The sequence below is a fragment of the Sorex fumeus genome, unplaced genomic scaffold, assembly GCF_029834395.1.
Source record: "Sorex fumeus unplaced genomic scaffold, SorFum_2.1 ptg000008l, whole genome shotgun sequence".
NCBI classification, from domain to species: Eukaryota; Metazoa; Chordata; class Mammalia; order Eulipotyphla; family Soricidae; genus Sorex; species Sorex fumeus.
Genome location: NW_026606065.1, coordinates 84,397,501 through 84,410,597, shown reverse-complemented (window position 1 = coordinate 84,410,597; position 13,097 = coordinate 84,397,501).

Genomic DNA, 13,097 nt, shown 5'->3' with positions numbered 1-13,097 from the left:
TGATCATTTTAGGAAGGTTCACGGGGAGACTAGAGTGCACGCCCAAGGGCAGACTCCTGCCTCTACCAGCCTGACTGACCTGTTCCCCTCCAACACACACACACACACACACACACACACACACACACACACACACACACTTACGGGGAAAGATCAAACACTCCCTGCGGTCCGAGGTCTGTTTTCTCAGGCGTCCTTCCCCCATCACCACATTGTTAGCGGGACAATAGGCTCCTGTGTCAGTCTTGTTGGCACCAGTTTTGTACGATGCAGGAAACAGCATTTCCTCTCGACGCTGGAAAATTAACTTGGATCGTGCTTTTCCCTTTTTATTGAGAATTCGCACACACCCCGGGAAACCCGAGCTCCCGGGGAGGGGAAGGAGCGGCAGCAACAGACATCGCCGAGTCCTGCCCGGTCCCGGCCCGGCCCCTTCCCGCTCAGCTCACCGCTCCGGGTCGCTGCCAAAGGAGGAAACTCCCGGCGCTGAACAATGAGATGGGGCTGGATGTCTCAGCAGTGACCCTCCCACTGGGAGCCCTTTCTGTTGGGAAGAGGAATTTGGCAGAAGGAGCTTCTAACTGCCTCGAGACTCCCACCTCTGTCTGCTCCGAGTTGTCCAACCTTGGGCAACGGGACAGTTGCCTGGTAGGTCCCGAAAGATGAACCATTGTTAGAACCGCAGAACTACGAGGAAACAGTATCCTGGTCCCCTAGTACTTCCTTTCTGGTATGCATCCCGTCTTGCTTTGAATTCTAGGCTATGCACTCATCTCTTGCAATAGTACCAGACTGCAAAATCCTGGTGGCTGAGGGCTCGTCGGCATTGATCCCTGCTAGTGTTCAGTAACGTGTGTGCATTTGTGCCTCTCCTTGCCACCCCCTACCACCATTTCCTATAGTTCACAGTAGGAAAAAGGAAATACTGATTGCCCAATATACCCATACAATTCGCATGCATACAGAATTGAGACACACTTTTCTCTATACTCACAAGCAACGTTGACTGGACAACTTCTTCAACACATGCAGAAACATGGAGAGAATACAGTTTCAGCTCTGCCAGCGGGGACCGTTTACCCCTCCTCGTTAATCTTTTGCCACAGCTCTTTAAATATCTTCATGTTAAATGTAATTTTTGAAATGCTCTTTCTCATCACATTTTTAATTCTTATTTTAATCTTTTAATCTTATTTTTAATATCTTTCCCCCCAAGCAGTTATGTTTTCATGACAAGATCAGACACAGGTGCAGTTTTCTCTCAGCCCACCTTGCCCTCCCGCACAGGGAGACTCACTCCCCTTTTATCAGCACCCCCTACTACTAGCATGGCACATCCTCTTCAATCCCTGATTCTCTCCATCCATCCATTAGGTCCACCTGCAGTCAATAGTTTACATTAGGGTTCACTCTTGGTCCTGTAGATTCTGTGGGTTTCGATAAATGTACAGTAACAGAGCCATCATTAAAACAATCACAAAAGAAAAGATGATAAATGCTTTGGGAACTTTCTATGCTATATGAGTGGGATATAAGTAAGAGTTACAGGCATTATTGACTTATTTTTGGCATTAGCCTCTCATCCTGCAGGTTTAAACCTGCTTTTTTTTTCCTTGACCACCCACATTTCTCCCTTCCTCCTCCTCCTCCTCCTCCAGCTGCAAGAGTTAATGGTCTGTAAAACAATACTTAAATATTTAAATCCTCTTGGGATGTACTAAAAAGAACCCCCTTGGGACTCTTTGTAATGTGAAAATCATCCTCTAATTGCTTAGTTCTTAATGCTGTCTGCCCAGCAGAGCTGAATCAAGCCATGGGTGAAAGCCAAGGCTGCCTAGTGCTTCTTGACCAAATGAATGATTCATCATAGTCTATTTTTTGTTTACATGTTATCTTATTTATAAACTTAGAAAAAGGAGTATAGCTGTGGCCTACAGAAGAAACTCTATTTGGAAAGAAGTAGGTGGAGCAGTTCCTAAGAAGTATACATTGGGTACTTCCTAATTGCTCAACAAACACTTTTTATGATGAAAAAGTTGGCTCAGTCCTATACTTAGCCAAGATGAGGTAGTGCTGAGGGCAGCAGATTATACAAAACCTTCTGCTACCTATTTTTAAGAGGGTCCCAATGCTTTTACAAAATGCTACTGCCCATGAGCACTTTATTACTCCTTGCCTTACCTATTGCAGTGAGTGTTTATCTTTTTCCTTCTTTCTTTTTCTTTTTTATTTTGTTTGGGGGCCAGACCTGGCGATGCTCAGGGATTACTCCTGGCTTTGCACTCAGGAAATAATCTAGGCAGTCCTCAAGGGATACCATATGGGATACCAGGGATTGAACCTGGGTCAGCCACAAACAAGGCAAAAGCTCTCCTGTCTGTACTATATCTCTAGCCCTGTTATTCTTTTTTGTGCTGTGGTTCAACTATACTGTCAGTCCCTTATGGACTGCTCCAAGTCTGCAAACCTACCACACTGGCTGCTTCTAGAAATAGAGTGATAAAAGTTTGATAATGCTCATGGGGATAAACCAGGGTAAAATCAAACCAGAGGTCAAAAGTCAAAGTGTCATAAATGAAATGATATCTTATACCCTTCAGTGGCAGTTTTCGAAGGGCATGCCATGTTTTAGGGAATCCATTAAAATGGATCTTCCATGAGAATCTTTGAGATTCTATTATTTCAGATACTTTTGTAAACATCTCAGAAAAAAATGACAGGCAAACACAGATCACACTCTTCTAAGCTTATTTGGTGGGAGTGATGATTTTCAAGATTCAACTTTCCTGGACATCAATCCTTAAAAAAAAATATTTCTGGACATGCTCTCTCAGGAAACTTTCAGAAAAGAAATGCTCAGAGCGTGGGGGGAAATGAAGGTTTTAATCCTCTCTTCTCTTCAATAGAAATTGGAGTCCGTAGCCAGCAGCTCCAGATTTCCAAGGCTCCATTTGTCTACACTCCCTGTTGTGGTTTCTCCCTCACTCTTATTGCTGCCAGCTGAGAAGCAGGTTGTTCCCCCACGATCTTCTCACAAAAGGATTAGCTTGAATTTAAACTAAACAAGTCAGGGGCTTATTGAGTTGTGTAACTTCTTTGATAACCTTCAGCTCGGAGGATTTTAGGGCTCCTTAGCAGCTGGTAAATAACAGAAAAGTTGCATTAAAGCTCGCCTTGCAACGGCTATTCATGTTGGCTTAACTCGTGTAGATGACTAGAGATGAATCTTTTATGTTCTTCATGGACTGCTGCAACATATTAGGAAGCGCTTTCGAGTCTCCATTAAGCAAAGACTTTGTGAAAGAAATTCATTCAGCGAGTTAACAGGGAGTCCCCTCTGGCCTCTGCAGGTGACCCACCTCGACCCTCCATTCTCCGCTCTCTTCCTGAGCTTCTGATGTGCTGATTTTCAACATTGCCCTCAACACCATACTCAAATTCCTCTGCTGATCTCTTGCCTCTCGTATTTCCCTTCTAGGACTGTAGCCAGGTTCTGTTTTCTAGAACTCAGTCCCACGTTCACAATCTGGATGAAAGTGCCCCTCTCCAGTTGTCTACTACCTTTCTGTGAAATATGTCCCCACATTTCTTATTTTGATGCTCTTTTCATATTTCAGATTATACCCTTTCACTTCATTTTACGCTCCATTCTCCATTCCTGATTCGTTTCCTGAATTTGGACTGAAGAATCTGATCATCTGTGTATGCCTTTATGATAAAACATTTCTGAGAATGGTTGACTCATTCAACCTTCCATTCCCTATGAGAATAAATTCCCTGGAGAACCTTTTCTTCATTTCTTCAGCTTACTGGAAATCTCTGGTCATTTCCACACCCTAGTCAATGAAAATTCAAAAACTATTTGAATGGCGAGAGTTTATAGTTTTAAATAATAGAGTAACAGGCTACAAGGAAGAAGAAAGAAAGAAAGAAAGAAAGAAAGAAAGAAAGAAAGAAAGAAAGAAAGAAGAGAGGGAAGGAGGAAGGAAGGAAGGAAGGAAGGAAGGAAGGAAGGAAGGAAGGAAGGAAGGAAGGAAGGAATGAGGAAGGGAGGCAGGCAGGGAGAGAGGGAGGGAGGGAGGGAGGGAGGGAGGGAGGGAGGGAGGAAGGTCACAGAGTAGGTTGACACGATTCATTTGCATGAGAAGTCACCATGAGCACTTACAACAAACTGAGGTTGGCATGAAACACCACTATATGCGTTTCCTTATTACAACCCAATGATGTACACACAGCTTTGATTCCTATTTTACAAATGAGGAAACTGAGGCTCAGAACAGCTGTGGTCCTTGCCAGGATCACAAAGCTCTGAGTAGTAAAGAGATGGTACCCATCATGTGCTCATTTCCTGGGAGTGAAGGGGCAGCCCAGACCCCTCTTTCTGCAATCTGTGCTTGTCCTTTCCTTGGCTCCCTGGAGATCTAAGTCCCTACACCCTGGTTTCTACTCCTTTCACCTGATCAAGTTGTTCAGGCCTCCAGGTGGGCTCAGAGAATCCTTCAGAGAGTCTGGTTCTAGCTTGTGTTTACAGGCTAAAAAAATATTCTTAAGTTTTTGGGATTTGGTTTTGATTTTTGGGTCACACCTGGTAGTGATCAGGGCTTATTCCTGTTTCTGTGGTCAGGAATCACTCCTGATGGTTCTCAGGGGACCATATAGGGTCCTGGGGATCAAGCCCAGTTTATCTGTGTGCAAGGCAAATGTCCTCTTCACTGTACTATCTCTCCAGCCTCCTTCTCTCTTTTTTTACATGTGCCTAAGCATATAGATTAAAAAAAAAATTCAAGCAAGTTTAGGATTAGTACTTTTGAAAAACACCCAATGAAGAAAATGACTGAAATGAGTGAGGTGAATACCTCTAGCTAATTCGGTGGAAGTGGTACTGAAAAGGTTATAAATCAAGATATTTTCAGTGTTACTCCACATGTCATCCATGAATAATAGAACCATAGTTATAGAACTATGGTTCTATTATTCATGGTTCTCAACTTCTCAAGTTGCTAAGTTACTCACCACTTTTAAGTTAATGCCTTCCTCTTTTTATATGTGTCACTTCCATAAATGCCTTCTAATAATTTTTTTAGCACTTTTTTTTTTTTTTGGTTTTAATTGTCATTGATTCTCAGTTCTTGGCTGAGATCAAGTGTGGCTTAAATTGTCATGGAAGCCACACTTGACTATGCTGGGGCGGGGGGTTGGGGGGAGCAGTGTTGCATGCTGTACCAGACAAAACCCAGGACCTGGAATGTGCAATCTGGTATCCCTCGGCCATATACCCCTGGACCTCTGAAGTTTCACATTTTAAATAGGTTTAAAATTTTGTTTTTAACAGACGGTTTTCTTTTCCTTTTTTTGGGGGGGGGTCCCAACTGGTGGTGCTCAGGGGTTACTCCTGGTTCTGCACTCAGGAATTACTCCTGGCAGTGCTCCAGGAACCATATGGGATGCTGGGGATCAAACTCAGGTTGGTCGCACACAAGGCAAGGGCCTTATCCACTGTACTATCTACCAAGCCCCTTTCTTTTCATTTTCTGGAGGGGTTTGGAGCCACACCCAGTGGTGTTTGTGGTCTACTCCTAGCTTAGTGCTTTAGTGATTCCTCTGCAGTGATCAGGGGACCATGTAGTGCTGGGAATAGAAGCAGGGCCACTATAGAAGCAGTAGGCATGCTCAGCCCTTTGAACCATCACCGCAGTCCCATTTAATAGACTGGGTTTTTTTGTTTTATTTTTTGGTAAGTTCACAACTGGTAAGTTCAGGGGTTACTCTTGGCTTTGCACTCAGAAATTACTCCTGGTGGTGCTCGGGGCACCAGATAGGATGTCAGGAATTAAACCTGGGTGGGCCACATGCCAGGCAAGCGCCTTACTCGCAATACTCTTGCTTTGGCACCTAGACGTTTAGAATAGTTTTAGGTTGACAACAAAATTGGAAATTGAGTTTCCATTTACCCTAGAAGTGACAGTTCTTCTTTTCTTATTCCCCACACTCAATATCTCATTTTTTATTTTAAGTTTTAAATGTCATCTTGGCGTTTCTTTGGTTTGTTTGTTTGCTTTTGCTTCTTTGGGTTTGGGCAATGCTCAGGAGTTACTCCTGCTTCTACACTCAGGGATCACTCTTGGCAGTGCTCAGGGGTCTCACTAGGAGTCCTACTATATGGAGACTTTTCAGGGTGCCTTCTTTCCTGGAGTAAAGTTGACCTTTTACATCAACCACAGAGTCTCTTTGTATCAGGCTCTACCTTGGTGTTTTGTGTCTTGAGGCTTGTTTTGATTGCTTTCTTCTGCCCTCTGATGGTTGGACACAGATACCCACATCACTGTTAATGTCTCTGGCACATTCTTCAGAAAGATTGGAATGCCACAGCTTTCTATCTTGAATTATGTAGCCTGCAAAGGAAGGCATTCATAACAAAAGACACTCTGGCCTCCACTTAACCAAACTCAGGTGATATGGACCCACTGGGAGACATTTAAAATGTATATCTAGATACCTGGGTCCAGCAAAATCACTACTATTATTTAAGAATTATGAATACCTTGCAAAAATCAGTTCGCTTCATTAACCATACTGATAGAATTTCGTTTAGCACACACTGCCTATCCAGAGTAATTAAGTTAGACAGTATTTTGTCTTCTTCTTCTATCTTGGCCTTAGTTTTTCAAGCAAAATCTCTACCACAATAATAAATGGCCATTTCCTTAGGTTACCACGGGGTTTCATGATTTGGGAGGAAAAAACAAAGCTGCTCTGGAGTCTCTGACTCCTAGGGCCCAAACCCTTCTAACCGGGCTTCTCAGGCAAATACAGATCTTAGCTCCAAACTCTAGGGTTTCTTTGGGCTACATAAGAAATGACACATTAAAATGAAACACCACATTTGCTGACAATGCCCATGGTCATGATAACAGCTAACATTTACTGTTTTCTATGAGACACTCACTGTTGATGATCTTGTATAATTCTCACAGTGAGATAATGCTACTTCAGTCATGCCTGTTTTACAGAGGAGAAAGCAGCAGATGAATACTTGACACCTAGCAGAGGCAAATCAGAGTTTGCAGAACCTGTTGTGTATGTGATTTTAGAGCTTTCCATTAAGAAAAGGAACACGGCGGTCTGGAAGATGACTCAGTGGCTAGAGATATTGTCCTGCAAGGAGGAGTTTTGTTTGGTTTGGTTTGGGGGCCACACTTAGAGGTGCTCAGGAATCACTCCTGGCTCTGCACTTAGGAATTGCTCCTGAAAAACTCTGGGGAACAAATCGGGTGCTGGGAATTGAACGCAGGTGGGCTGTATGAAAGACAATTGCCCTACTTGCTGTACTATGGCTCTGGCCCCAAGCACGAATTCTTGAGTTCAAACCCTGGTGCCATTCTCAACTCTGCTGTTGGGAATCCCAGTGGAAAAAGAAGAATCGGTAAGTGGCTCAATGGCTTAGAAAACTCTAGGAAAAATGTAAGTCCCCAAGGTTAAGCCCTGTACTGACATTCACCACGGGAGTCTAACCAGAGGGAAAGGTTAAAAAAATGCAAATGCATGCAACAAATTGAGAGGGGGGGCTTGGTGAGGGGCCCAGAAGGTTGAGCTCTTAATGTCATTGGCCTCTTGCCGAAGAGCACTAAGTTAGGACATGAGAGAACCAAGACAAAAATCACGACTCTAACTTTTGTTCTGCAGTCTTTAGTTGCGAACACAAAACTAGGGACACATAGTTTTATGTTCAAATGTTTTATGTTCAACAGCACACACTAACCTTGTGTGTGTTACTGGAGAGAAGTATAAAAGTTATGATAAACATTTGAGATAAAATTTCTATACAGAGCAAGATGCACCTTGAATGTAGCATTTTCTGTGTATTTCTGTTCAAGACTTTAATCCATTTGCTGAGTGTCAGAATTTCAGAAAAACAAAATTTTGATCTAGTCAAGAAAGAACACTTGCTACTTGGGTTTTTAAAGATCTTGGGAAATACAAGATTCATGGGAAGCATTCTTATGTTTGGTGAGTTTATTACCTGCCCAATATTTTTTTTCTTTTTTTGGGGGGGTCACACCTGGCCATTCACAGGGGTTACTCCTGGTTCTGCGCTCAGGAATTACTCCTAGCAGTGCTCAGGGGACCATATGGGATGCTGGGAATCGAACACAGGTCGGCCGCGTGCAAGGTAAACACCCTACCCGCTGTGCTATCATTCCAGCTCCCTTCTTGCGCAATTTTTAAGAGCTGGGGATGTGGCCTAGTGAAAGAGCATATGTGAGGTCCTAGGACTGATCCTCAGGGAAGGAAGGAAAAAAGGAAGGAAGGGAGGGAGAAAGTTCTGTTTTAACTTAATTCCATGCCCACCTCCAAATAGAATCCCTAGAATGGAGAATATATCCAGCACCCTGACAATAATTTTCTGAGCCTTTGCTGCTTAAAACCTATAAAGATAAAGATGTCCTATGTGTCTGATGCATATCTACTCAAATTCCAAATTTAAAGTGGCAGAGGCACTTGCTGGCTTGTAAGAACTCAGCCAATTACCTACTGGCATGGACTTAGGAGAATTCGGAGAAATGTGCTGTGGCTCTTGGGCCCCACCATAGGTCAACCAAGGACAAAGAACCTGGCCTCAGTTTTTGCCCTGCCACTTACTTATGCAAATCACTTCCCTTCTCTTGGATGAAGATTTTCTTTATCTCTTAGTTAGGCCTATAGAGTTCCGGTTTGGTGTCAAATACCTAAGTGGTATTTCTCATAGTTGCACCCAATAACCTTTGTTATCAGAATAGCTTTGAGACTCTGCCTACCTAACATTTCCGAGCTAGGCATCCTGTATATTCATCGTTAACATGGAGTGTTAATGTTTGATTTGGCAGCGCCATGCCTGGACTGGACTAGACTTGAGCCGGGCATCCATCCGCTTTGTCATCATGGGAGACTGAGGGTTGGGAGCTGGTGGTGGGAACTTTGACTGCTGCTTGGGCATGCCTTTCATCCTCTTCCCCACTCCCATTGTCTAGCTTTTGCGCTCCATCAGGACAACGCTGCATAGTTTTTTTTGTTTTTGTTTTTATTTTTTTGTCTTTTTCTAGGGACAACACTCAGCAGTGCTGGAGGCGACTGAACCACTCATACGAGAGTTTTGCCTGGCAGAGGCCAATGACATTCAGTTCAGTGGAGCTAGGGAACCACCAGACCCACCCATGTGCCAATGGGGAGGGCGGGGTGTGCATGCTGCACCCCCAGGATCAAACCCAGGGCTTTGAACATGTGCCCTACCACTCCAGTGTTATCCTTAGCTCCTTCATAGACTTAAAGAAAACTTGTTGGGGGAAGCAGAGAGATAGAACAGGGGTTAAGGTACTTACCCTGCACATAGCCGATCCCAGTTCAGATCCCTGCACTGTTTATGGTCCTCTGAGCACTGCCAAAGTTCACTCCTGAGCACAGAACCAGGAGAAAAACTTTAAAGTTATAATTGATACTTATATAGCATATTGTGTTACACAGATAACACAATGATTAAATCAATATATTATACATTGAGAAATTATGACCACAATAAGTCTAGTTAGATTTATCCAGTCACAAATATTTTTTTTGTGATGAGAACTTTCAAGATCTTTAGTTTTAATTCCCCTCCTTCCCTGCCTCCCTTCCTTCCTTCCTTCCTTCCTTCCTTCCTTCCTTCCTTCCTTCCGTCCTTCCTTCCACTCTCTCCTTCCCTCTCCCTTCCTCCTTCTTTCTTCCTCCCTCTCTCTTTCTCCCTCTTTCTCTTTCTTTCTTTTTCTTCCTTCTCTCAGACATTCCTGGCAGTATCTGTGGGACCATAAAGTGTTGGGGATCGAAACCAGGTTTCCTGCTGCAACCCCCACTGTAGCTGCCTTGGGCCCCACACCAGCACTTCTGAGCAGAAGATGGCTGTGACTTCTATGTATGCTGAGCTTGGCAAACCAGCCTGGGATGTCTTCACTAAGGGCTAAGGGTTTGACTTAATAAAACTTGATTTGAAAACAAAATTTTAGAATGGACTGGAATTTACAAGTTCAAATTAAGCCATTATAGGGACCATCAAGGTGATAGACAGCTTAGAAACCAAATACCAGTAGACCAAGTAGGGGCAAATTTTCTTTATCTCTAAGTTAGGCCTATAGAGTTCCAGTTTGGTGTCAAAGACCTAAGTGTCATTTCTCATGATTGTGCCCAAAAACCTTTGTTATCAGAATAGCTTTGAGAATCTGCCTAGCTAACTAACCTTTCCAAGCTAGTTATCCTGTATATTCTCGGTCACAAAGAAATAAGGCATGAACAACACCTAGGCACCAAGATCACAGGAAGAACATCTCACAGGTGGTCTTCTCACACTATGACCAAGGCTGCCCTGCAGCTGTCCTTTGAGTCTTCCTTCTCTCCAAACACTGCAGTGGGGTGAGGGTGGGGTGATGGGGGAAGGGGAGCATAGAGGTGGCACAGGGAATGCTAAACAGGGTGGGGCTGAAGAGATGTTATAGCAGGGCACTCACCTTGCACACAGCCAAACCAGGTTCAATCCCCGGCATCCCATATGGTTCCCAGAGCACTGCCGGAGTAATTACTGAGTGCAGAACCAGGAGTAACCCCTGAGCATCACCAGATGTAGTCCCAAAACCAAAAGAATAAAATAAAATCAAGACAAGAAAAAAAATAAATGAAATCAAGACAAGAGCACATCACCCTGGGCTGTGATGTGGATTTCAACATTGCCAGGCTGGGGAGCCTTAGTGCTAGGCTATGAGGGCAGGCTGGCCACCAGATGAACTTTGAGACTGTCAAGTTGATGGTGCCAAGCAGTGTTGCAGTCAACTACAAAACTGGTGAGTTTCAGCTTCACATAAACATGAATGATGGGACAGAGCTTGGAGGCTCCATTTACACAAGGTGAATGAGGAGTTGGAGGTGGCTTTTAACCACAGGCAATACTGACACTCGCTTTGGAATAGCTGCCCAGCATCCGATCAACCCCGATAGTTCTCAGCTATCCTGATGAAGTTTGAGGGGTACACTCAGACCCTAAAGCCAGGTATCAAACCGACACTGTCAGCTCCGGTGGATGGCAAGAATGTCAACACAGGTGGCCACAAGCTTACCCCAAAATCAAATAGGGTGAAATGATGAGTACCAAAAGTAGATATACTTGCAGATACAGAAGTCTTAAACAGTTTCTAAACAATAAAATTGACATTGATCATCAAATTGCCAGTTCAAAATGCCTGGTTTTCTTTCTTTGGTTAAGTGACACTTCTTGAGAATTTATGGATCTACTGATCATCTGTGAAGTCAGATCACTAGTGCACTATTCTTATTTGATTTTGGAATCAAGTGAATGGGAACCAGAGAAAATCTTCTGTTTCAGTTTTCCATGTCAGTTTTGTGAGGTAGAGTAGATTTGGTTCTGGAAGATTTAGTAAGATGCTATTGGAAGCCTTATAATAAGTAATACTTGTCGTGGAGGTGGAATGAGGATGGGGTCAGGGAAGCAGGAGTAAAGTATTTCCAGGGTAGTTTCTTTCTAAGAGACCATTGGCATGCCATCCTTGAGTTCTTATTTTACCAGATTTGTGGTTGTATCTGAGATGACAGCCCACAGGACTCACACCTGCTGACTGGAATGGCGGGGATAGTGTGGGATTGGCTAGATGTGTCCAGGGTACTTATATTCGTGGCTGGAATGTGCACATTTCCCTCCAGCTTGTCAATTGTAGCAAATGCAAGAAAGATAAAGAAATGGAAATGGGCCAGAGTGAAAGTACAGTGGGTAGGGTGCTTGCCTTGCATGCAGTTAACCTGTGTTTGATCCTGGACATCCCTTATGGGCCCCAAACTTCCAGGAGTAGTTCCTGGGTGTGGCCCAAAAACCAATTAGAAAGAAAGAAAGAAAGAAAGAAAGAAAGAAAGAAAGAAAGAAAGAAGAAATAAAAACTGTCCCCAGTAATATGACCCAAGATTCCATGAATGCAGAGCATGACCTTGACTGCATTTAACATGCCATCCTTGAGTTCTTATTTTACCAGATTTGTGGTTTTATAAAAGTACTTTCCTGCAGAGAAATCGGGAAATTTTCTTTATGGTTTTTGGGGCAGACCTGGCTACGCTCAGGGCTTCCTCCAAGTTCTGGTATAAGAATCACTCCTGGTGGTGCTCCAGGGACTATATCTGGTACTGAAATCAAACCAGGGTGGATTTGAGGCACATGCAAGGCAAGTGCCTCATGCCTTATATTATCTCAACAGTCCTAGGCAGAGTTTACTTTATCTGAGTTTTCTACTAAGTTAAGTTCTTTGCCAAGCTGTGCTTCCTTCCTTCTTCCTTTCCTTTTGCCATGCCTAAAGGATGAGAACAAAAAAGGAAGGGATTCCTTTTCTGAGAGTATATTTACATAGTTTTCTCACTGTTGTTGATCAATTGGGTTTAAACCTTCTATTTCCTCTGATGCAATGTAGATGGCTGTTTCTTTTCTGGGATAGAGGCCCCCTCACCATCCTTAGTCATTCCTAGATGTGCACACCAAACAGTTGAATGTTTGAGCGGTGCTGAGCTACTCAGGTCTGGTGGTGCTGGGGACCATTAAGGCCATGCCTGGCTCAGGGGCCCATTTGTCGCCAGAAGTCAAACTAGGGATTTCCACAGGCCAGGCACACACTTCAGCCCTCTGAGCTATCTCAACTTGCGTGACTAATTTTTAACACCATTTCCACTGGATCTTTATCCTCCATGTTATAGTTCCTGGGTTGAATATTTCCTATTTTATTGTAAAAATAGGAATAAGGGAATGGGGCAGAGTTTTATTTGTGATGCTAAGCGATATTTCTTAGGATAGCAATCCTTCACTCTCTTCTGAGATTTGGTTGAAATGTCTGTGCCAAGATTTACAATAGCCATGGGAAGAAATTCTCTGTTTTTGGTCTTTTTTTGTTCCCTTCTTTCTTCATGGTTGCTATTTGTCAGGCAGAAGAGGAAGAAGATGGCAGCACCTACAAAGCTTGTACCTCCCCAGTGGGTACAAGCTTTGTAGGTGCTAGGTACTAAGTAAGGGTACTAGTAAACAGCATGAGATCAAAGAGTACAGGGGA